We start from the raw sequence: 26,413 nt of genomic DNA, 5'->3' as shown, positions 1-26,413 counted from the left end.
GAGTGTCCGTGGTTCGAGTCCCGGTACGGGTGGAAACGTTGGCCATGTTTCCTTACACCTGCTGTCCCTATTCACCTAGCAGCAAGTAGGCACCTGAGTGTTAGCCGACTGTAGTGGGTCGCATCCAGGGTGGGGGGTAGTAAACCTTAGACAGGGTTGGGCTTTGAAATAAGCTGAGGTAGGATAACAACTCCTAGCCTGTAAAATTTATTTTTGTAAAACAAAAAAAAAAGAATGTCTCTGTCATTTCCCAGACTCGTGTGTCCCGTCGTATGTCGTACCTCCTCGTCCCGATAATTTATTTTCTTACTCATCCTAAGACTGAAGAAATATTTCCCAAAGTACCTGTGGTTTTTATTTTTATCTGGCAAATTGTATGTTGTTAACAAGTCTCTCCTGTTCCTTGTGTCCTTTAAGATCATCAAGTGTTGTTATTATAGTGTATCCTCGTCACTCGTGACTCTCAGCTCCAGGACCAGTCTTGCTACCTACCTCTGGACCTCCAGCAAGATGTTGAATACTGCGTGTGTGTGTGTGTGTGTGTGTGTGTGTGTGTGTGTGTGTGTGTGTGTGTGTGTGTGTGTGTGTATTTTGTTTATTTTGTCATTAAATTTCTGCCAAATGAGATTATAGAGCTGTATAAGGCCAGCCCAAGATTCCTGCATGAATACGCTGCCCAGCTGTCGTCTCCTGCTAGCGTCTATCAACTCTGCCCAACACTGGGTACAACGTAGCTCCAGGTCATAAAGAATGAGATGCCAGGCACTAACAAGCAGCTACAGGTCAGTGACACTGATCTCAGTCAGTAATCAAATACTGACAGTCTTACTATTATGTGCCCAACAGTCCGACAGTATAAAGGGGTTCTTTGTACAAGATCAATGTTTTCAGGTTCTCAGCCTGGCTCAACTTCATGGACAATACAAAGCAATTATACCACAAGACGGGGAGTCTTAAACCTTATTATGCTGGCTGTACCTTTCTCACGGATATCACTCCATCAGCCACCATTCATTACTCACCTGTCTTGCATCTACAACACATTCTTTCAATAATAGTCTAGAAATAGTCATGTGACCGAATATAAGTACCTAGTCTCATTTGATTCCAGCTTCACTCTGGACCCACCACCGGTGTTGTTCTACAATATGTATAGAATACATACATTCCTAATCTTGCTCTAACATTTCACTTTCGCATCGTAGACTGTCCCAGTAGTCAGAGCACACACAAAATTCACTGTCGACATAATCACCATTACAAACTCCCTCTAACCGGTCACCTCACCGAAAGCCCCACCTCTAAAGCAGAAAAAAAATGATTTTTAAACAGAAATTAATCTATCGCATTATGTTAATTTTACACCTTCAGCAAACCTTCACTTCAACTAACTCCCTTAAACCAGTTCTCAACTCTGTGACACATAAGAATACAGCAATACAAGTATTTTCTAAAAGAATAATGATAATTTTAATAAAAATAACAAGAGGCAAATTTGTACACTAGAAGGGGCTCAGATCATTCATTAATACTTGTACGTGTTAGTGGGAGAGACAGATATAGAAAGATTGACATGTAAACGGAGACAAAACAAAAATAGTGAGATGACCAAAAGCTCCAACTGCGGGTCATCATATGACTAAGACCCGCGTCAGGAAACACTTGTCCTGTTTCCTGACAAACCTTATCTGACCTAACCTAACCTAACCTAGCGAGAGACAGGCATGCAGGTAGAGATACAGACACAGCGAGATTGGATAAAAGAGGTAGTCAAAACTGTGACCTGGTCTCCTGGGCAAAGCATATTTGGGGTCTGGGCTAGGCATGTTTTGGGTCTGGGCTAAGCATGTTTTGGGGTCTGGTCTAGTCATGTTTTGGGGTCTGGGCTAGGCATATTTGGGTCTGGGCTAGGCATGTTTTATGGGTCTGGGCTAGGCATGTTTTAGAATCTGGGCTAGGCATGTTTTGGGGTCTGGACTACGCATGTAGGCTAGGCATTGCTTGGTCTCTTGGGCTAGACAAGACCCGCGTCATCACCAGATCTTCACCCCCACCACCTACAAAAACCTGAGCCAATGTCACTGCAACCACAACTGCAGACTCGCCTCCACCAAGACTCCTGAAGGCACTGAAAGTGGTTCCAAGTACCAGCCGGTGTTCAGGTGGTTTCCTGAACCCACAGTGAAGGCTGTCCTTAGTGCCACATTCCCTCGTGAATATTATTTTCTTATTTATAGCGCGTGAAATTTGTAATGACATTTTGTAGTGATAGTTGTAGTCGTGGTTGTTTTGGGGTGGTAATGGGGCATGGTGATGGTTTTGGGGAGATACTGAATGGTGGGGGTGGTATTAGCTGCTTTGAGGGGTAGCAGTGAAAGTAAACAGGAGGTTTAGAGGGAGAGAGGTAAGACAGGACTTGCAGGAACGAAGGCAGAGAAGGAAGTAAAGTGCTGGTAAGCAGACGTAGCAGGCAAGCACACAGATAGGACGGCAGACTGCTTCAGCCACAGCAGTTACCTGCCGTGGCTGAAGCATGCAAGATAGAGAGACAGAGAGAGAGACAGATGTACAAATACACACGGGGCCAGGAGCTAAGATTTGACCCCAACAACCACATGTAGTTAAGGGACACGTAAGCTCCTCCGTCTTCTAATAACATGTTTATTTTTCCAATATAATCTACCTTGTCTATAATTACTATTGCATATGTTTTGTCTGTTTCGTAAGGTGAAGTCCAGGATCCTTCCTTAATTCATGGTATAACTTAAATCTTTGAGAACAATTGTGTTGCAGAGGTCTCAGACCTCTGCAACACAGAGAGAAGATTCTAGACTTCAATTTACGAAACAGACAAAACAAATGCAATAGTAATTATGGACAAGGTAGATTATAGTGGAAAAATGAACATGTTATTAGAAGACGAAGGAACTTACGTGTCCCTTAAGTACACAGACGTAGGTGAAGAAGGTGGCTCAAGGGAGGGTATAATGGGAGACGGTCAAGCTGGGTTTTGCTGAATGAACAGTTGGAGATGCCGGGGCTGGTGGGCCGCCGGACGGACCAGATTCTTGGTGAGAAAAACTCTCGCCGGCGATAGATAAAATGTTAGACACACACAGACATATATATGTATAACGGTCTCATTAAAGAGCGAGTAAATACATATAGAGCTTCATAATAAGATGTAGACTGATATAATTCTTCATATACATATATGTTGTGCCATACAGGTAATACTTACGATTTCGGCTTAAAAAGCAATGCTCTTCTTGCCGAATAAGGCAAGCGAAAATTTGTATATGTAATAATTTCTCAAAAATCATTCTGAACCTAACGAAAAAAATATATTTCATTGTGTTTCTTTATTAATAAATTACTGAAAATTATTTAAAATATATTTAGTTGGATTAGGCAAAATTAAATTGCGCTTATAATATGGTTAGGTAAGTTTTCTAAGACTCTTTTGGTACAAAATTATTAATTTTTACATTAACATAAATGAAAAAATATATCTTTAAACGTACAAGAGAAAAATTTAGAAAGGGCTTAATATTAAATGAGTTCTTGCTAATTGACCAGTTTTACCTATTCGGCACGACATATATATATATATATATATATATATATATATATATATATATATATATATATATATATATATATATATATATATATATATATATATATATATATATATGGCAGTTCTGTGCTGTGTTGTGCAGGGTGTGTTGTTGTGAGAGTGTCTGGACTGTTGTTGTGAGAGTGTCTGGACTGTTGTTGTGAGAGTGTCTGGACTGTTGTTGTGAGAGTGTCTGGACTGTTGTTGTGAGGGTGTCTGGACTGTTGTTGTGAGAGTGTCTGGACTGTTGTTGTGAGGGTGTCTGGACTGTTGTTGTGAGGGTGTCTGGACTGTTGTTGTGAGAGTGTCTGGACTGTTGTTGTGAGGGTGTCTGGACTGTTGTTGTGAGAGTGTCTGGACTGTTGTTGTGAGAGTGTCTGGACTGTTGTTGTGAGGGTGTCTGGACTGTTGTTGTGAGAGTGTCTGGACTGTTGTTGTGAGGGTGTCTGGACTGTTGTTGTGAGAGTGTCTGGACTGTTGTTGTGAGGGTGTCTGGACTGTTGTTGTGAGGGTGTCTGGACTGTTGTTGTGAGAGTGTCTGGACTGTTGTTGTGAGGGTGTCTGGACTGTTGTTGTGAGAGTGTCTGGACTGTTGTTGTGAGAGTGTCTGGACTGTTGTTGTGAGGGTGTCTGGACTGTTGTTGTGAGAGTGTCTGGACTGTTGTTGTGAGGGTGTCTGGACTGTTGTTGTGAGAGTGTCTGGACTGTTGTTGTGAGAGTGTCTGGACTGTTGTTGTGAGAGTGTCTGGACTGTTGTTGTGAGAGTGTCTGGACTGTTGTTGTGAGGGTGTCTGGACTGTTGTTGTGAGAGTGTCTGGACTGTTGTTGTGAGGGTGTCTGGACTGTTGTTGTGAGAGTGTCTGGACTGTTGTTGTGAGGGTGTCTGGACTGTTGTTGTGAGAGTGTCTGGACTGTTGTTGTGAGAGTGTCTGGACTGTTGTTGTGAGAGTGTCTGGACTGTTGTTGTGAGAGTGTCTGGACTGTTGTTGTGAGGGTGTCTGGACTGTTGTTGTGAGGGTGTCTGGACTGTTGTTGTGAGAGTGTCTGGACTGTTGTTGTGAGAGTGTCTGGACTGTTGTTGTGAGAGTGTCTGGACTGTTGTTGTGAGAGTGTCTGGACTGTTGTTGTGAGAGTGTCTGGACTGTTGTTGTGAGAGTGTCTGGACTGTTGTTGTGAGAGTGTCTGGACTGTTGTTGTGAGGGTGTCTGGACTGTTGTTGTGAGAGTGTCTGGACTGTTGTTGTGAGAGTGTCTGGACTGTTGTTGTGAGAGTGTCTGGACTGTTGTTGTGAGAGTGTCTGGACTGTTGTTGTGAGAGTGTCTGGACTGTTGTTGTGAGAGTGTCTGGACTGTTGTTGTGAGGGTGTCTGGACTGTTGTTGTGAGGGTGTCTGGACTGTTGTTGTGAGAGTGTCTGGACTGTTGTTGTGAGAGTGTCTGGACTGTTGTTGTGAGAGTGTCTGGACTGTTGTTGTGAGAGTGTCTGGACTGTTGTTGTGAGAGTGTCTGGACTGTTGTTGTGAGAGTGTCTGGACTGTTGTTGTGAGAGTGTCTGGACTGTTGTTGTGAGAGTGTCTGGACTGTTGTTGTGAGAGTGTCTGGACTGTTGTTGTGAGGGTGTCTGGACTGTTGTTGTGAGAGTGTCTGGACTGTTGCTGTGAGAGTGTCTGGACTGTTGTTGTGAGAGTGTCTGGACTGTTGTTGTGAGAGTGTCTGGACTGTTGTTGTGAGAGTGTCTGGACTGTTGTTGTGAGAGTGTCTGGACTGTTGTTGTGAGAGTGCCTGGACTGTTGTTGTGAGAGTGTCTGGACTGTTGTTGTGAGAGTGTCTGGACTGTTGTTGTGAGAGTGTCTGGACTGTTGTTGTGAGAGTGCCTGGACTGTTGTTGTGAGAGTGTCTGGACTGTTGTTGTGAGGGTGTCTGGACTGTTGTTGTGAGGGTGTCTGGACTGTTGTTGTGAGAGTGTCTGGACTGTTGTTGTGAGAGTGTCTGGACTGTTGTTGTGAGAGTGTCTGGACTGTTGTTGTGAGAGTGTCTGGACTGTTGTTGTGAGAGTGTCTGGACTGTTGTTGTGAGAGTGTCTGGACTGTTGTTGTGAGAGTGTCTGGACTGTTGTTGTGAGAGTGTCTGGACTGTTGTTGTGAGGGTGTCTGGACTGTTGTTGTGAGAGTGCCTGGACTGTTGTTGTGAGAGTGTCTGGACTGTTGTTGTGAGAGTGTCTGGACTGTTGTTGTGAGAGTGTCTGGACTGTTGTTGTGAGAGTGTCTGGACTGTTGTTGTGAGAGTGTCTGGACTGTTGTTGTGAGAGTGTCTGGACTGTTGTTGTGAGAGTGTCTGGACTGTTGTTGTGAGAGTGTCTGGACTGTTGTTGTGAGGGTGTCTGGACTCCTGAGTAAATCCATGAATAATCTTGGTGTTGGGATTATTTTCTAATGCGTATCTGGTTATCCCATCTGGTTTGTAATGTCCTTTAAAAATGTTAAAAAGAAAAATATGGCTTCAATTTGTGTTGCTTCAAAGTGATATTTGTTTGGCAGTGTCTTCCATTTTGTGAATGAGGTTGGCGTCATCCCAGATGATTGTGTGGTGCGAATTTTTAATATGTCACAGAGGAATTATTTCTGGGCAGTACCTGAGCGCTGGCCTTCAATTAGTTTATTCCCGAGGCAAGTCCCAAGGGTTGCCATTTGGAGTGCGACGAACAGCAACAGCCTAGCATGGATCTCTGACTTATGAGAGAGTAATAACACGATGGCCAACAAATCACAGAACGGGTGGGGTTCAAGGCCTGGTTATGGACAGGGCCGCGGGGACGTTAACTCTTCAAAGTGCCTCCAGGTAACTCCCCCTCCAGGTATGGCAGGTGAGTCCTATTTAACTTGCAGGCTAGTGGGCAAGAATGGGTCCTTGAAATTCATGTATCCTCTCCCCCTTCGTTCTTAATTCTCTTGTTATGATCAAGGCATATTACTCCACACAAGAACAACTCTTACGCCCAAATTAGGACAGGTTAATAGGAAAGGACACCTGAACACCTTCACGTCCCTAAAAGGTCAGCGGACTATGAAACATCAGGCGCCTCTAAAACCCCAAGCAACTCCTCCCAGTCAAGATGACTGGCAAGGAACCACCCACTCTCATTACCCTTATAAATACCAGGTCTCTCCCCATTCTTGTTAAATTGCTGAAGAGTTCAGCTGGAGGTGGAAATATACGGACTGCCTTTATTTCCATCGGTGTCTGTGTGATGGAATCTCTAAGATGGTACATTAATTTAATTTTCTCTGATTTCTTTAACTCTGCATCTACCTTCCCCAGTGATTAAACTGTTCGTTACAGGAGTCTTCAGTGATGACAGAGTCGGTAATGATGGAGGAGTCAAGCTCACCGTCATAGCCCTTTTGGGGGTCTAGTTCATAGGGCAAAATAAACTAGCCACCACCGTCCACAGGATGGACATGAGGTGCACAATAAACTAGCAACCACCGTCCACAGGGTGGACATGAGGTGCACAAACTAGCAACCACCGTCCACAGGATGGACATGAGGTGCACAATAAACTAGCAACCACCGTCCACAGGGTGGACATGAGGTGCACAAACTAGCAACCACCGTCCACATGATGGACATGAGGTGCACAATAAACTAGCAACCACCGTCCACATGATGGACATGAGGTGCACAATAAACTAGCAACCACCGTCGACAGGATGGACATGAGGTAAACTTAAATTAACCACTTTCATGTTGCACCTCTATCCTCTATCTCCACTTCGTTTCCTTGCTTCTGCTTCTCCCCTTCCCCTCCCCTCCCCTCCCCTCCCCTCCCCATCATAAATACACCGCTGACTCAAACCTTCTACTTCCTGCCTTCACCCTCCACCCCCTCCCCAAATCCCCCGCTAAAGGAAGATGACTTAAGGGTCACTGACAGGCGTCTGACGTTGGAATTCCGTCCTTGAGGAACAAAAGGACGGAATACAGTTAGTGTGGTGTTGGGGAAGGTGTTGTGGCGGCCCATGGTGGCTACCAGCCCACACCATGCCGCCCCACACACCACCCCCCCTACATCATGCCGCCCTACACACCACCCCCACCCACGCTATCCCCGCCCACACCACTCCCGCCCACGCCACCCCCGCCCACACCATGCCGCCCCACACCACCCCCGCCCACGCTATCCCCGCCCACACCATGCCGCCCCCCACCACCCCCGCCCACGCCACCCCCGCCCACACCATGCCACCCCACACCACCCCCGCCCACACCATGCCGCCCCACACCACCCCCGCCCACACCATGCAGCCCCACACAACCCCCCCACACCATGCCGCCCCCCACCACCCCCGCCCACACTATGCCGCCCCACACCACCCCCGCCCACGCCACCCCCGCCCACACCACCCCCGCCCACACCATGCCGCCCCACACAACCCCCCACACCATGCCGCCCCCCACCACCCCCGCCCACACCATGCCGCCCCACACCACCTCTGCCCACACCATGCCGCCCTACACCACCTCCGCCCACACCATGCCGCCCCACACCACCTCCGCCCACACCATGCCGCCCCACACCACCCCCGCCCACACCATGCCGCCCCACACCACCCCCGCCCACACCACCCCCGCCCACACACTCGCCGATAAAACCACACTATTTCTCAGTTCAGAATTTATTTCTTATATAAAATAGGCTCATTTGTTATCTAGTACATACTTGTAAAAGGCTTCAAATTACAAGTAATTTAAGTCCTTTTTACAAGCATGTGGATACACAAGCACGTAGACACCAGTCTACGTGCGACCAGTGAAGAGGCGGGGCCAGGAGCTGTGACTAGACCCTTGCAACCACAACTAGGTGAGTACAACTAGGTGAGTACAAGCACGTAGACACAAGCACGTAGACACAAGCACGTAGACACAAACACGTAGACACAAGCACGTAAGCACAAGCACGTAAGCACACGGAACGAGGCCCTTTAGGTAATTTTACTGTTGTTACAACACTTGACGGAACTAGGCCATTTGAAAGAAGGGTATTTATGCAGTGCATTACGTATAATGTACTCTATTCATGAGTAAGGGCTAAACCCATAAGTTATACGGCACCTAAAGGAGAGTAAAAGTTGCTCCAGTTCTTCGGATCTAGAGCACATCGCTAGCATCAAGGCTTAGAGCTGTTTATCATACTACATCTCACTCTAGTTAAGAGATGTTTATCATACATCACCTCACACAGGCTAAGATATATTATCTTATCCTCAGCTCATATGATATATAGCTACTGTTTACACTGAGTTTACCTGTAGTTTACTTTGAGTCGCTTCCGGAGGTTACTACCCCCGTGTTCCTGTCCCAGACCTGGCTTACTGGTCGCTGACCTGGTCGATCAAGTTAATGGTGTCCGCTGGCACTATTCTTTCTCGCTACCGGTTATTATCTGGAGATTATCTGGAGAGAGTTCCGGGGGTCAACGCCCCCGCGGCCCGGTCTGTGACCAGGCCTCCTTAGGTCAGTGTCCCAGGATGCGACCCACACCAGTCGACTAACACCCAGGTACCCATTTTACTGATGGGGAACATAGACAACAGGTGGAAAGAAACACGTCCAATGTTTCTACTCTGGCTGGGAATCGAACCCAGGCCCTCGCCGTGTGAAGCGAGAGCGTTAACCACCAGGCCACCAGTCGCTTGTTTCAGCCAGGCACCTGTAAGATCTGGACCCACTAGTGCCAGTCCTCAGGGTCCAGTATCGTGTTGATCTACGGTAAAGACAGCTTTATTAATCGTTCCGCCTCGAGTGGAAATAAGGTGAGACTTCCAAAATAAATAAATCTCTTTTTTGACATTTTTGGGGGGTTATTCTAGGTAATTTACACTATGAATGACAACTGTCCTTATGTGTTCCTGTATTTAAATAATCTTACTACCAACTGCAGAGAGAGAGAGAGAGAGAGAGAGAGAGAGAGAGAGAGAGAAAGAGGTGAAGGCCTGGCTAGGCGGTGGTATGGCAGTGGTTCAGAGCCTTGGAGGCAGTATCGAGTGAGTGTTGTCTTTCCTGACAGAGTTCGTATCATTGCCCTCCCCTGCCAATATTTCCTCGGCTCTGGTTTTATATCGATGTTATGACGAGTAAAGTTTTGTGTGTCTTTAATACCTATAACTCGAGCCTTTTAATTGTCAGTAAATATTCATATTCTTAACTCCATTTAATTAACTCTTTTATACCCAGTCCATTACTTATGAACCCTTTTATATCCATTATTTTACTTATTTTGATGTACATAGTGTCAGTCCTCCCTTATATACTCGCATGCAACACCTAATTACAATACTAGTGGATTTCTCCCATATATAGGGTAATTAGGTACCTCTGCTGAGTATTAGGGTGAAGATATATACTGATTAGTTGGGAGATACACTCCAACTAACAAGTTTAAGAATATATACTCTATTTTATAAATGATGGAATTTGAAATAATGTTGGGTAATATGGGAAACAGTGCAAGTGAATATGACATATAATATGATATATAATATCTCACTAGTGGATGGTATATAGTGCGGTAGAAGTGGATGCTTCTGATCGGTAATATATATAATTATGTACTACTTTTATTACGATTAATCATGTGTGAATGTGATCATTCTCGCCAGTGTATTCCAGCCACTGAACCTGACACCAGTACAGCCTCAGAGAGAGGCAGGTGTTGTCTGCAGGTGTTAGTCATATGTACAATTTATATATAGTTGTATGCATATATGCATGTAACTATACACGGGGTATCTCACACAAAGAGTGTATCTTGCTTCACACATGCTAACACCTGCCCTCGACCTCACCCCACACATGTAGGTGTGGGGTGAGGTCACTCTACAGCCTTGGTTCCAGACCAGACCTCCTGGTTGCTAACCTGATCGATCAAGCTGTTAGTGCTCGCCGCCCGTAGTCCAACGTATGCACCATAACCCGGCTGACCAAGAAGTGATATGAGGGATCTGCTGAGGTTCCTCTTGAAGACTTCTATGGGGTCTGTTGGTAATCCCCATTATGCGTAAACGGAGGGTGTTGAGTCGTGGTCCCCTAACACTTATTGAGTTCTTTCAGGTTTAGGACCATACCCTCCAGCTCTGACTGGCAGATAATTCTCATTGTATCTCAGTTCATTCCAGAGTCTAGAACTGAGAAAAGTGTCGCTTTCTCCTGGGATGCGACAGGCAACGGCTGGTCAACACCCAGCTACCCATTAAGTGTTAGGTAAACGTGGCTACGCTTCATTTCTCCCGAGTATCGAACCCAGAACCTTTCGATCGTGAGTCTGAAGCTAAACCACCGAGCTGCAGGTTGGCGCGTGTTGTCCACGACAACAACATCATCTACATAAAAACAATAATAAAGACACCGGAACGCAGAATTAAACTAACGAAGCGGGATCCCCTGAATAAAATAATTTAACTAACGAGGTAAGAATAGGGTCATCCTGAATCACGGTACTTTACCTAACGAGGCAAAACAAGGTCATTCAGCAGTTACGGTGTCTGAGAGCCCGCGTTAACCGGAAGTTCCCAGCCCGACATCTTTCTTGCGCGCCGGAATGCGTAAAATTAATATTAATGACAGCAAGGCCGCTTAGCAGAGCAATATTTAGGTCCTGGTGCAACAGCTGACTGCAGCTGTTGCAGCTTAGGTAAGGAGACGGGAAGCCAAGACACCGAGGTTCAACCTTCCTGTGTTGTTGAAGAAGCAGGTAACATGGTAGTACGGTAGTCAGTGGTTTGTTCGCTCGTGTAATGGAGACATGTGGGCAGGGTAAGTAGTTATCCTGTTATTATTATTATTTAATATAACTGGACACACGAACAGTTTGCTGCCACAGTGTTCTGTGAGGTAGTTACACAGTGGGAACTGACGCTGTGTTTCCCTCTCAGTCCTGTTGTATTCCATCGCGCAGGATGAGTCACATAGTTCTGCAGTCTGTCAGCCTGAGCTGGGAGACTACAGTAGTGTCAACCTGAGCTGGGAGACTACAGTAGTGTCAACCTGAGCTGGGAGACTACAGTGTCAGCCTGAGCTGGGAGACCACAGAAGTGTCAACCTGAGCTGGGAGACTACAGTGTCAGCCTGAGCTGGGAGACTACAGTGTCAGCCTGAGCTGGGAGACTACAGTAGCGTCAGCCTGAGCTGGGGGACTACAGTAGTGTCAGCCTGAGCTGGGAGACCACAGTAGTGTCAACCTGAGCTAGGAGACTTCAGTAGTGTCAGCCTGAGCTGGGAGACTTCAGTAGTGTCAGCTTGAGCTGGGAGACTTCAGTAGTGTCAGCCTGAGCTGGGAGACTACAGTAGTGTCAGCCTGAGCTGGGAGACTACAGTAGCGTCAGCCTGAACTGGGAGACCACAGTAGTGTCAACCTGAGCTGGGAGACTACAGTAGTGTCAGCCTGAGATTGGAGACCACAGTAGTGTCAGCCTGAGCTGGGAGACTACAGTAACGTCAGCCTGAGCTGGGAGACCACAGTAGTGTCAACCTGAGCTGGGAGACCACAGTAGTGTCAACCTGAGCTGGGAGACCACAGTATTGTCAGCCTGAGCTGGCAGACTACTGTAGTGTCAGCCTGAGCTGGCAGATTACTGTAGTGTCAGCCTGAGCTGGGAGACTACAGTAGCGTCAGCCTGAGCTGGCAGATTACTGTAGTGTCAGCCTGAGCTGGGAGACTACAGTAGCGTCAGCCTGAGCTGGCAGACTACTGTAGTGTCAGCCTGAGCTGATAGACTACTGTAGTGTCAGCCTGAGCTGGGAGACTACAGTAGCGTCAGCCTTAGCTGGCAGACTACTGTAGTGTCAGCCTGAGCTGGGAGATTACAGTAGCGTCAGCCTTAGCTGGCAGACTACTGTAGTGTCAGCCTGAGCTGGGAGACTACAGTAGCGTCAGCCTGAGCTGGGAGACTACAGAAGGACAATGAGGACATGGACATATATTCCAGTAAAGGTCATCAGCTACGACAGCTTCAAGAGTTTGCTCCCAGCAGAGCTGGAGTTACTATCACTTGGGAAATACTATCTCTCAGGATAGCCGGAGCAGTGAGGATAGGAGCAGAGTGAATAAAAATAGAGGGATAGGTGAGGAAGAAGGGTGGAGGAGAGGGGGATTTGGAAAAGGAGGAAGAGAGGGGAGAGAGGAAGGGGGGAATATAAGAATGGAAGAATAAATGGAAGAGGAGATGCGAAAAGGATAAGATGATGTGAGAATGGAGGGAGAAGAGTGGTGGGGAGGGGAAGGACGAGAGGGTAAGAATTGAAGCAGGAGAGGGTAAGGGTAGGGAATAGGGTGGGGAAGGAAGGGGGTGAGAAGCAGGAAGTACAAGGAAACAACACGAGTCAATAATTGAGTTGTGGAAAACAGAGCATTATCTCCAACCCCCCTCCCTCTCTCTGTCTCTGTCTCTGTCTCTGTCTCTCTCTCTCTCTCTCTCTCTCTCTCTCTCTCTCTCTCTCTCTCTCTCTCTCTCTCTCTCTCTCTCTCTCTCTCTCTCTCTCTCTCTCTCTCTCTCTCAACTCTTTTTGTAGTCTAGTTTATTTACCACGGATAACTTCACCTAGGATAGCCTAGCCTAATCTTGGATAACCTCGCCTAAGATAACCACACCTAGGATAACCACAGTAGTGGTGGTGGTATTTGGTGGTGGTGGTGGTGGTGGTGGTGGTGGTAGTGGTGGTTGCAGGTCGCTCAATACACGGAAGTTGAGAATACGAATGTGTTCGTTTTGTGTTAGGACACGGAACATCTGCTCCTTGAGTGAGAACTTGTGGTTAACGGGAGTGGTGGTGGTGGTGGTGGTGGTGGTGGTGGTGGTGGTGGAGGGGCGGGGGAATGAGAGGGAGGGGGAGTGTCAGTAATGGAAAGGGGGAGGGAAGGAAAAAAGAAGTGTGTATTAGGATGGACTGAGTAATACTGTGTATGTATACAGAGTTACAGATGTTGTGTCAAGTGTTTATCTTCCTGGACTTACTAAGACACAGTAATGACCGTGGTGTTACTTGTTTACTAGTAAGTCTCTCGTACAGTATTTTATAATGTTCACGTTTTAAATTGTTTACAGTGTTTTAAAATGTTTACAGTGTTTTAAAATGTTTACAGTGTTTTAAAATGTTTACAGTGTTTTAAAATGTTTACAGTGTTTTAAAATGTTTACAGTGTTTTAAAATGTTTACAGTGTTTTAAAATGTTTACAGTGTTTTAAAATGTTTACAGTGTTTTAAAAGGTTTACAGTGTTTTAAAAGGTTTACAGTGTTTTAAAATGTTTACAGTGTTTTAAAATGTTTACAGTGTTTTAAAAGGTTTACAGTGTTTTAAATTGTTTACAGTGTTTTAAAATGTTTACAGTGTTTTAAATTGTTTACAGTGTTTTAAATTGTTTACAGTGTTTTAAATTATTTACAGTGTTTTAAATTGTTTACAGTGTTTTAAAATGTTTACAGTGTTTTAAAATGTTTACAGTGTTTTAAATTGTTTACAGTGTTTTAAAATGTTTACAGTGTTTTAAATTTTTTACAGTGTTTGAAAATGTTTACAGTGTTTTAAAACGTTTACGTTGTTCTTCCTCGCTGTTAACACATTTTCGTTATCGAGTTTAACTCATCATAATATGATTGTATACGTGGTTATGATGCGTCTCATTGTACCATCTTTACCTGGCGTCGCTTCCGGAGGTCACTGCCCCCGCGCCCCGGTCCCAGACCAGACCTCCTGGGTGCTGGTCTGGTCAATCAAACTGTTATAGCGCGAACCCCCGTATGTAACACAACCCGGCTGATTGGTCGCTAATGTGTGGTGATCCAGAGTCATCGTCTGGAAATCCAACCTTCCAGTCTTCAACGAGTAAGATAGGTGTACATCACTTAGGCTTATTTCCACAGGGTTTCGCCTGCACATTATACTTCTTCAGTTGAATACAGAGGTGACTTCTCGGGAATAAAGATACCCAACTGATGCACACGTTTCTTGCGTGGAAGAAATCACAATAAACGTGTGAGTGTACATATAAAAAAAAATGCTAGAGTGAAAATAGGAACAACTGAACGATTTCGTATCTTACGCATTTACTTGCCGGTGTTGAGAAAGAACTGCCTTGTATGGGCCAGTAGGTCTGCTTCAGTGTTTCTTCATTCTTACGTTCTCATAACAATGTGACTCACGAAATCATAATTACACGATTGCAGACAAATCACGGAACCTCCCTATGCCTGGAGTCTACCTGGAGGGTATTCCGGGGATGAACGCCCCCAGCGGCCCGGTCTGTGACCAGGCCTCCCAGTGGCTCAGGGCCTGACCAACTAGGTGTGTAGAAATACACCAAGTTGGATGACTGTTATTAGAGGCAGCTGGTCGAGTGGTACGCGCACTGTCCTGTGAGGTTTAAGGACTCATTTGCCCTGGGTTCAACCCCCAACTCGTTCCCCGATTTATAATGATGCCTAAGGTCATTATATAAGGGGGTGGATGGAAGAGGTGACAGAGGTGAGTCGGTCAGCTAGGGACAGACCTCGATATTACGAACAAAAGCTCTACTCAGTACGTTATCACGTCACTAAGACCCGGAGAAATTTTTCATTTCTCTTGGTAAGAGTAATTGGTGAGGCTGCAGCTGACTCAGCAGTGATGGTTGTCAAAGATAAAGGAGCCGCTGGTTTACTTGCAGTTTGATTATCCAGTTATTTTCTGGATAATTTTTCTTGCTTCTCTGACAGTGGATTATTATATTTAACTTGTAAGATTGAGCTCACTTTAAATCAGACTATTTCACAGCAGTATTTTTATTTTTTTTACTCACCATATATATATATATATATATATATATATATATATATATATATATATATATATATGTGGCAATGTGGCAGATGTTGCAGGTGTATGGTGTAGGAGGTAGGTTACTGAAAGCAGTGAAGAGTTTTTACGAGGATAGTGAGGCTCAAGTTAGAGTATGTAGGAAAGAGGGAAATTATTTCCCAGTAAAAGTAGGCCTTAGACAAGGATGTGTGATGTCACCGTGGTTGTTTAATATATTTATAGATGGGGTTGTAAGAGAAGTAAATGCGAGGGTCTTGGCAAGAGGCGTGGAGTTAAAAGATAAAGAATCACACATAAAGTGGGAGTTATCACAGTTGCTCTTTGCTGATGACACTGTGCTCTTGGGAGATTCTGAAGAGAAGTTGCAGAGATTGGTGGATGAATTTGGTAGGGTGTGCAAAAGAAGAAAATTGAAAGTGAATACAGGAAAGAGTAAGGTTATGAGGATAACAAAAAGATTAGGTGATGAAAGATTGGATATCAGATTGGAGGGAGAGAGTATGGAGGAGGTGAATGTATTCAGATATTTGGGAGTGGACGTGTCAGCGGATGGGTCTATGAAAGATGAGGTGAATCATAGAATTGATGAGGGGAAAAGGGTGAGTGGTGCACTTAGGAGTCTGTGGAGACAAAGAACTTTGTCCTTGGAGGCAAAGAGGGGAATGTATGAGAGTATAGTTTTACCAACGCTCTTATATGGGTGTGAAGCATGGGTGATGAATGTTGCAGCGAGGAGAAGGCTGGAGGCAGTGGAGATGTCATGTCTGAGGGCAATGTGTGGTGTGAATATAATGCAGAGAATTCGTAGTTTGGAGGTTAGGAGGAGGTGCAGGATTACCAAAACTGTTGTCCAGAGGGCTGAGGAAGGGTTGTTGAGGTGGTTCGGACATGTGGAGAGAATGGAGCGAAACAGAATAACTTCAAGAGTGTATCAGTCTGTAGTGGAAGGAAGGCGGGGTAGGGGTCGGCCTAGGAAAGGTTGGAGGGAGGAGGTAAAGGAGGTTTTGTGTGCGAGGGGCTTGGACTTCCAGCAGGCATGCGTGAGCGTGTTTGATAGGAGTGAATGGAGACAAATGGTTTTTAATACTTGACGTGCTGTTGGAGTGTGAGCAAAGTAACATTTATGAAGGGGTTCAGGGAAACCGGCAGGCCGGACTTGAGTCCTGGAGATGGGAAGTACAGTGCCTGCACTCTGAAGGAGGGGTGTTAATGTTGCAGTTTAAAAACTGTAGTGTAAAGCACCCTTCTGGCAAGACAGTGATGGAGTGAATGATGGTGAAAGTTTTTCTTTTTCGGGCCACCCTGCCTTGGTGGGAATCGGCCAGTGTGATAATAAATATATATATATATATATATATATATATATATATATATATATATATATATATATATATATATATATATTTATTTATTTATATATATATATATTTATATATATATTTATATTTTGCCTTTGCCATTTCCCTGAATTTTAAAATAACACATATGCGAAAATGCCTATAGTGATTATTTTTTTAAAATTTCTCTGACATGATTCTAAATGTTTGGCAACAATCTAACAAAAACGAGAAAAGAAAAAGGACCTTATAGAAATGATAAACATCGACCTCATAAGTACCAAACAATACTGATCAGTCAACAGCACAGCTAACACAATGCTACGGTTCGCAGCTAGAAACATTGAGTACAAAACCTCAGCTGCCACACTGACTCGAAAACACTTATTGGATGTCAACTTGAATGTGGCGTCAAGTCATGATCTCCAAATTACACAACTCACGAAGATACTCTGGGGAGGGTACAGAGAAGAGGTGCTGTATCAAGCTCGCATCATCACTCAGAAGTGAACTTTGTGAAGCAAGACTCGAAGTATCAATCTTTATCTCTCATGGGAATCGGAGATTACGAGTTACTGAATGGCTGTAACACAATCGGACTCGCGAAAATCTATTTGAAATTTAAAATGAGTTCATAACAGGAAACATTAGAATGAAACTTTGAGGCGGAAGATGCAACACAAAAGTATGAAAAGTTTTTTTTCTTTCAAATAGAATTATAACAATGTGGAATAAACTACACGCTAACATCGTTATTCAAGAAGCAGATGTACAAGCACTCTGCAAGTAGAGGATGCCACTAGACACGCTGTTGGGGTAATATTGATGTTTGCTCAGCAACTGCATCAGGACGATCATTTGACAACGAGGTAGAAGGAAGTGATTGTGATAATTACAGCAGAACTGTTGGAAATAAATGGTATAAAATACCGACACAATGGAAATATAAACACACATGCAGTATAATGTTATCCTTTACTGACAACGTTTCGCCCACTTGTAAAAGCCTGTGACTTGAAAAAGCCCACTGTGTGGGAGAAACGTTATCAATAAAGGATCACATTATACTGCATATGTGTATATATTTCCAACAGAACTGTTGGTAACCAGAGGTAGAACCCGTGGTGCACACAGCTCTGAGAGTGGCAGTGGATTAACACAAGTAATTTGTGACAGAAACAGTACTAAGCAGAGGTCGTTATAGCTAGTGTCTTCCAGCCACTTCCAACTCTCCTGTAAATATTTTTTTTCATTATGGTGTGGTACACTTCTGCCCTCTTTTTCACGCCCACAGGAGGGCGTGGAGGGAGGAAAGGGAGCCTTTTATTTTTCCATCATTGATTCATACACCTAGATAATATACAATAGTCCATAATCCAGGCAGGAGCTAATAGTACACAGCAGAAAGCCTCGGTGGGGACTTCCACGTCATCTGCTGTCTGTTCTTCTCATGTACTCCCGTGTATGACGGAGATGATAAGTGAAGGTGAGTCAGGAGACAGGAAGGAGATAAGAGCCCTCGTTGTGAAGATAACACAGTTTGGTTTCTTGTTATTGTTGCTGCTGCTCTTCTGTTGCTACTGCTGCTGTTGCTGATAATACTGCTGTTATTTCTGCCGACACTGCTGTTGCTGTTTCTACTACTGAAACAGCTACTGTTACTGCTTCTTTTGCTTGTATAGGAGAGCGAGAGAGAGAGAGAGAGAGAGAGAGAGAGAGAGAGAGAGAGAGAGAGAGAGAGAGAGAGAGAGAGAGAGAGAGAGAGAGAGAGAGAGAGAGAGAGAAGAGAGGAAATCAAGTGTTTAGTTCCCTCACTCGATGGCTATTTTACTCTCGTTTAAAAAAATCCAACATCCTGTAATATCTATAATATCGCAACAATTTTCGAGGTAATTTTTATCCATTAGCTATCTAGAAACACAGTCCTGGTAGGAATAAATTCTTAGTTTGACGCTCCCTAAGCGCTACTCTCAGAGGCAGGGGATACTTAGCAGTGATCAGGGGCTGCGTGCAGTGCTCAGCAGTGATCAGCAGTGATCAGCACGTGTGCTACCTGTGGCTATTAAGCATTGTACCCAGCACACCTAGGATGACAGCCTCTGCTATTATGCTGGTCTATCAGTTTCCTGGTGTTTAAAGTGGGACCTCCGGGTTCTTTGAGTCTTTCAGTCTTATGATATAAAGTCTTGAATGGGGATGGCGACTGAATTTTTTTTCCTAATGATCGTTTGACTTGCTATTAAAGAGGAGAAAGGCAATCGTTTTTTTTTTTTAGCTTAGGGAGTTATGGATGTACTGGAAATTCTGTTAGGATTAAAAAGGTGAGTTTTTTTTTTTTTTTTTGGCTTCCACAGGAAGCTGAGGATACAAGACTGTCTCTTCGAGGCAGTCATTTCTCTCCCTCACAGTTCTTTCCTTCCTTCTCAATCGGTTTCCTCGCAGACTCTTCCTTCCGTCACAATATCTTCATTCCGTGGCAGTCTCTTCCTTTCGTCACAATGCCTTCCTTCCGTGGCAGTCTCTTCCTTCCGTCACAATGCCTTTCTTCCGTGGCATCTCTTCCTTCCGTCGCAATGCCTTCCTTCCGTGGCAGTCCATTCACCGCTGAGCAGAGGAAGTCAGTGTTTACTACCTCGTCCTTGATCTTGAGAGAGCTCAGGCACGCGCGCTGCATATTGTGTCCTGGTCACTACCACCTGATACCACCTTCCCTCACCCCCCACCCAACCAGGATAAACCTTGTGGCTACTGGTGTCTCTTGCACCAAGTGATTTATATATATATATATTATATATATATATATATATATATATATATATATATATATATATATATATATATATATATATACAGAGATGTGTATTTGTGAATATGCATATACATTTGAGAGATGGACATCTCTACTGAGAGATGTCCCTCTCCCAAATGTATATGCAAAGACCAATTTGTATCTCAGTGTATATTACCCGAAGGTGTATCTGCTTATACACTGAAAAGTGTTGTTGTATATACAGCGAGAGTATTTCATTGTATATACTCCAAGAGGTGTATGTCTCACTTTATATATATTGAAACGTGTGTATTTTTTTATATACGCGGTATATACATCGAGAGGTCTCTCTCAATGTGTATCTCTCAATGTATTTACACTGAGGTTCGGTGTACCTCAGTTTACAATGTATATACACCAAATCCAGTTTACTTCACCATTTCCAAGCTTCCATCCTAATACAGCTGGATACGTTTTCCCAGAGACTAACACGGTACCGGGCTCAATGGATACTGTACCGGGTTCAGTAGACACGGTACCGGGACCAGTGGACAAGGTACCGGGCTCAATGGGCACGGGGCCGTGTTCAGTAGATACGGTACCGGGATCAGTGGAGACGGAGTTGTGTTCAGTGGACACAGTACTGGTTTCGCTAGAAGGGAAACTGGCTCCAGCTGCTCCGTTATCCTCTCACAACTTTCCTTCTAGGAGGCAAAGAGTGTCTCTGAAGGAGGAGTGGCTCTTGTGCCGTTAAACAGGCAACGGGTAGCGGGTGGTGGGGCCGCTAAACCGGTAACGGGTAGCGGGTGGTGGGGCCGGCCAGCGGGCAGCGCTGGTTCCTCTCTAAGTAGGATTAAACTACTGCGTTTAGCTTCGTTGAGATTTTTGAGTCTGTTTGAAGCTGTTGAGGGGCTCTTGATCCGAGGAATCTGATCTTGCCTCCTCCATCCTTGGATCGAACCTGATTGCTTCTTAGCCATCTCCCACGAATGCTGCTACTACTACTACTGTTATTACTACTACGACTACTACTGCTACTGCTACTACTACTACTACTACTACTACTACTACTACTACTACTACTACCTACCGCCACCTACCTACTATTACCATTACCTACTACCACTGATGCACCACTACCACCATTACTACTACCACACCGGGACTACTCACCACCATTACTCACTATACCATTACTACCCACCATTACCACCACCACCGATCACCACCACCAATACTACCTACCACCTATTATCCACCATTACCATTACCACCACCACTGATACCACCGCCACCATACTACCACTCATTACCATTACCACTACCACCGATACCACCACCACTATCACACTACCACCGATCACCACCACCACCATTACACCACTCTACCATTACCACTACCACCGATACCACTCCACAACCATTATTACCACCACACCGATACCTCCACTACACTAATACTATTACCATTACTACCACCTGATACCACCACAACCATTATTACCTACTACCACCTGATACCACACTACCACCGACATACCACCTACCGATACTACCTACTGTTACTACTACTGTTACCTACTACAACATACTACCACCTATTACCTATTACCGCCACCTACCTGCTACCACTACTATTACCATTATTACTACTATTATTACTATTACTACTACTATTACTATGTGTTATTACTATTATAACTGTTACTACTACTATTACTGCTACTTGCTACTACCTACAACTACTACTACTACTGCTACCTACTACTACCCACAACTACCACTACTACTGCTACTACTACTACTATTACAATCAGTTAGCTAAATTTATCTAACAGTCTCACGTGGTTAGTCTCGCCTAGTGCCCTAGACTCGCCTGGAGATGTCTCGCCATGCCCCTGCCCTGACCAGTCTTGCCCAATGCCCCACACACATACATACACACACACACACACACACACACACACACACACACACACACACACACACACAGCTACACCCGTTGCCCAAACAGGTTTGGCTCGTTCCGTCATTAATGCAGCCTGGGATACCCTGTGTGGTATGAAGCCTGTGACCCAACACTAACATTCTCACGTGGTGTATGACCCAACACTAACATTCTCACGTGGTGTGTGACCCAACACTAACATTCTCACGTGGTGTGTGACCCAACACATCCTCACGTGGTGTGTGACCCAACACTAACATCCTCATGTGGTGTGTGACCCAACACTAGCATCTTCACGTGATGTGTGACCCAACACTAACATCCTCACGTGGTGTGTGACCCAACACATCCTCACGTGGTGTACAACCCAACACTAACATCCTCATGTGGTGTGTGACCCAACACTAGCATCTTCACGTGGTGTGTGACCCAACACTAACATCCTCACGTGGTGTGTGACCCAACACATACTCACGTGGTGCTTCCTCACGCAGGATAAAGTGTAGCAAAACACATGGATAATCTTTACTCTAGTACAGATGTTTTAGACAATGTTTACAAAGTCTTAAGAGAACATTGAGGGGCAATGTTTACAAAGGCTTAAGAGAATATTAAGTCAGAACAGAGAACAACATACACAACTCACCACGACACAAACTCACTACCCAGTTCACCTTTGTATTCATACGTACTCCAAAGGTGATGTAAGGTCACAGAGTGGTGGTCTTATATCACACATTTACCTTCTTTGACACCTTTCCCACACACACACTTTTTTTTTCCTGGCGACAGCTGTTACAGATGTTTTTGTATAGAAACTGTATATGAGAGGAACACTTGGTGCTGCCTGTTACTATTTTCTATACAAATCACAAGTTAGCTAGAATTCGGATAATCAAGATAATAATAGCGAAACTACCAAAGCTTAGTCTTTCTAGAAGTTATGAAATTATATATGTATCCTGTAACAAATATGTTCCCCAGTAACAAATTATATATGTATCTTGTAGAAAATTGTTTATGTATCTTGTGACAAATTATACATGTATCCTGTAAAGAAATATGCATTTGTAAAAGATAAGTGAACCCTTAAATACTTCCTTGATGGCCTAAAATGATACGAGACACAAGGTAAACACTGAGAGGTATATATCTTGGTGCCTCTCTCAGTGAATATGTGAATGCTGCTACACGTATGTGTCTAGAATGCTGCTACACATGTGTCCAGAATGCTGCTACGCATATGCGGCTAGAATGCTGCTACACATGTGTCCAGAATGCTGCTACGCATATGTGTCCAGAATGCTGCTACACATGTGTCCAGAATGCTGCTACACATATGTGTTTAGAATGCTGCTACACATGTGTCCAGAATGCTGCTACACATATGTGTCTAGAATGTTGCTACACATGTGTCCAGAATGCTGCAACACATGTGTCCAGGATGCTGGTGCACATATGTGTTCAGAATGCTGCCTGCTACACATACTTATGTCTTCAGAATATTGCTACACATATTTAGGTGTCTAGGATATTTCTCACCTACTTATGTGTCCAAGATGTTGCTTCACATATTTATGTGTCCGGGATACTGCTACCCATGTGTCCAGGATACTGTTACACATGTGTCTAGGATACTGCTACACATGTGCTCAGAATACTGCTACACATGTGTTCAGAACACTGCTACGCATGTGTCTAGGATACTGCTACACATGTGTCTAGGATACTGCTATATATGTGTCCAGGATACGGTTACACACACTTATGTATCCACAATACTGTTGAACAAGCAGTTCTGTATATACATGTATATTGAAAGAAATTCATCTCCATGATAATGGCGAGGGCTCTTGATGCGAAGGAACTGGAGGCATCCTTTCCTTCCTTGGATCAAACACAATTAACTTCAGTTCCCCAGGCGCCATGTGACCCCCTGCGGGTTTAGGGCTTCTCTAGGAAAGAAAAAGCCTTTGAGCGGGGATTCGCGAGGAATCGCTAAACCCGTACGGGTGATACAGAGCGTGGGAAATTGGGGGGTAATGGGGTTTGACCCGAGGAACCGGGGTTGGACAGCTTCGAGTCCTTGGGGCAGGAGCACTTCGCCTGGATCATGGGATCGCTTGGAAGAGCGGGCGGGGTGAGGATTGGTATCTACTGTAGCATCGAAGTCTCCCTGGCAGACGCGAAGACACACCCAGCGGAGCAAGCTCTTGTTTGTGAAAACGTTTCACCCTGTGTATAGCTTAGAGGTCTACCCAGAGCGAAACGTAGTTCCCATGAAATGCTTGCTCTGCTGCCTGTGTCTTGTCTTCCCTATGGCCAGGAGCGTGTCGGTGGTGTACCATGAGGACGGTGAAGGATGATGGTATACAACGGCTGTTGATGACACTGTAAAATCCACAATAGTGGCAGTGACTGCTTACCTTAAGAAGCTAGGCACTGCTCACCAACACTTCTGGTCACTGTCTCTCACACACGAGTCACTGTTCCTGGCACTGAGGGAAGAGAAGCCGCAGGGACGGTAGGGAGAACAAAGTCCAAGAAAAAAATATTCACCGAAGTTATCACAGTGATGTATGTGTGTGTGTGTGTGTGTGTGCCTGACTGGATGGTTGGCTCCCTGATCCTTCCACCACGGCACTGCACACGCAACTGAAGGTCTCTGCTTCTCGCCTGTGCCTCATAATGTCTTCGAAGGAGCCGCCCCCAGCGCCTCCTCCAGGCACCGACGAACGAACATCGCGACTGCAAACCCCTCCTCCTGCGTGACTGCCGGCCACAAGGGCACAACTCGCCGCCTCCCGCCCGTAGCGTCTGGAAGACTTCCACGCCCTTCTCGCACGGGATCTCACCGCCACTTGAACTTGATCATGAAGGAATGGCTTTGCCAGTCGTAAGGGCGCCTGCAGCCTCGACACCCACGGTGATCTAGACCTTAGTAACTGCCACGGTATCGTAGCTGGGTGTCACGCACGGGACATTCACCCCAAGAAGGAAGATAGCGGTTGTAGTTTGGCCTAAACCAATTGCCTGACACTCCCATATCCACAAATCACCGTTCCCTCCTTCAGCGCTACACACAATCCCATTTTTATCGTTCCATCGGCCGCGTAGACGCATAACTAACACAACAGAGACTCAAGACGAAGACTATTAAAAGTAATGTAAGCATAAATAGAAAAGAATAGGAAAAGGCAAAGCAGTAACTGCACGAGTAAGGAACAGCAATGGCGCTCCGCGGCGCCCAGACCACCAGTTGACGCCTGACTCTCCTGTCAGCAGGATGGAGTTAGTTAATACACTCTATTAGGCACTATACTCTTCTATACTGAGACTATACACACCGAGAGAGGTATATAAATATAAATTATATATATATATATATATATATATATATATATATATATATATATATATATATATATATATATATATATATATATATATATATATATAGATATATCATAGTTTCCAAATCATCGCTTCGCTTTTTCTGAATTCAATTGGAATAAATAAAATTGTTAAATGAATAATAAATTAGAATACCAGTCACTACACCAGTCACAACACCAGTTACAGTACCACTGACTGCATCAGTCACAACAGCTACAGAACCTTCCACTGCACCAGTCACTACACCAGTAACAGCCCCAGTACCAGACACAATGCCAGCTATAGCTCCACTCACTGCACCAGTCACAACACCAGCCTCTGCACCACTCTCTGTACTAGTCACTACACCAGTCACTGCATCCGTCACAGCACCAGTGACAACACCAGCCACTGCACCGGTCACCATACCAATCACTGCACCATTCACTATACCAGTCACTGCACCATTCACCATACCAGTCACTACACCATCATACCAGTTACTGCTTCAGTCACTGCACCGGTCACTGCACTGGTCACCATACCAGTCAATGCACTGGTCACCATACCAATCTCTGCACCCGTCAATGTACTAGTCAAGACATTAGCTGCAGTAATAGTCACAGCACCAGTCACTGTACCAGTCTCTAAACCAGTCAAAACACCATTTATTTTAACATTCACTGCACCAGTTTCCCATACCAGTCACTGCACCAATCACTGCATCAGTCACAACACTAGTCAATGCACCAATCCTCATACCAATCACTGCATCAGTCACTTCCCTAGTCATTGCATCAGTCACACCAGTCACTTCCCTAGTCACTGCATCAGTCACACCAGCCACTTCCCTAGTCACTGCATCAGTCACGTCAGTCGCTTCCCTAGTCACTGCCTCAGTCACACCAGTCATTGCATCAGTCACGCGTCACTGCGCCAGTCACTGCACCAATAACTGCCCTAGTCACTGCACCAGTCACTGAATCAGCCCTCATACCAGTCACTGCATCAGTCACATCAGTCACTGCATCAGTCACTGCACCATTCACTGCACCAGTCAGTGCCCTAGTCACTGCACCAGGGTGTCCGCACGGGGCCAAGGACAGGTAGCGGGACTTTGCCTTTCCGGTGGTCGGTCGCTCGAGCAGTGAGGAATGCGTGGGAATCATGCGTCTTGTACCCAAGTGGATGACTGTAACAATACCGGGAAGACTAACTGTCGCAGCTGTCCTAATGCATCATACTGAGAAGGATAATTATACCAGCTGTCCCATTAACCAGTCACTTTGAGATGACTGGCTACTGTCACATTTTAAGACGAAAGGGAGAGAAATTGAGTCGTAATGAAATGGGTAATAATCCTTGCGTGGGAAGGATGATTGTGGGACCGATTACTATAATTATCATCATTCGTGTAGTTTATAGTGACGATTGTTGTGTCTCGCATTCGTCTATAATGGCTTGATTTGTTTATAGTTTGAGTGTTTACTGGAAGCCTTGTCAGTGTTGGGATC

The 26,413-nt window shown here is 45.0% G+C and overlaps 1 protein-coding gene across 1 annotated transcript in view; it reads right to left on the bottom strand.

The window, feature by feature from the left end:
- LOC128689128 (uncharacterized) overlaps positions 1 to 24,224 on the bottom strand; it is a 91,345-nt gene extending 67,121 nt beyond the window's left edge. Inside the window, exon 1 of the mRNA XM_053777251.2 lies at positions 23,951 to 24,224. The gene's annotated coding sequence lies outside the window, so the exon portion shown is untranslated. The remainder of the gene's footprint in view (positions 1 to 23,950) is intronic.
- Between the last annotated feature and the right edge of the window lie 2,189 nt (positions 24,225 to 26,413).

This window comes from Cherax quadricarinatus, chromosome 21 (genome assembly GCF_038502225.1).
Source record: "Cherax quadricarinatus isolate ZL_2023a chromosome 21, ASM3850222v1, whole genome shotgun sequence".
NCBI classification, from domain to species: domain Eukaryota; kingdom Metazoa; phylum Arthropoda; class Malacostraca; order Decapoda; family Parastacidae; genus Cherax; species Cherax quadricarinatus.
The sequence above is the reverse complement of the archived record's forward strand: the minus strand, read 5'-3'. Positions and strand labels throughout refer to the sequence as shown.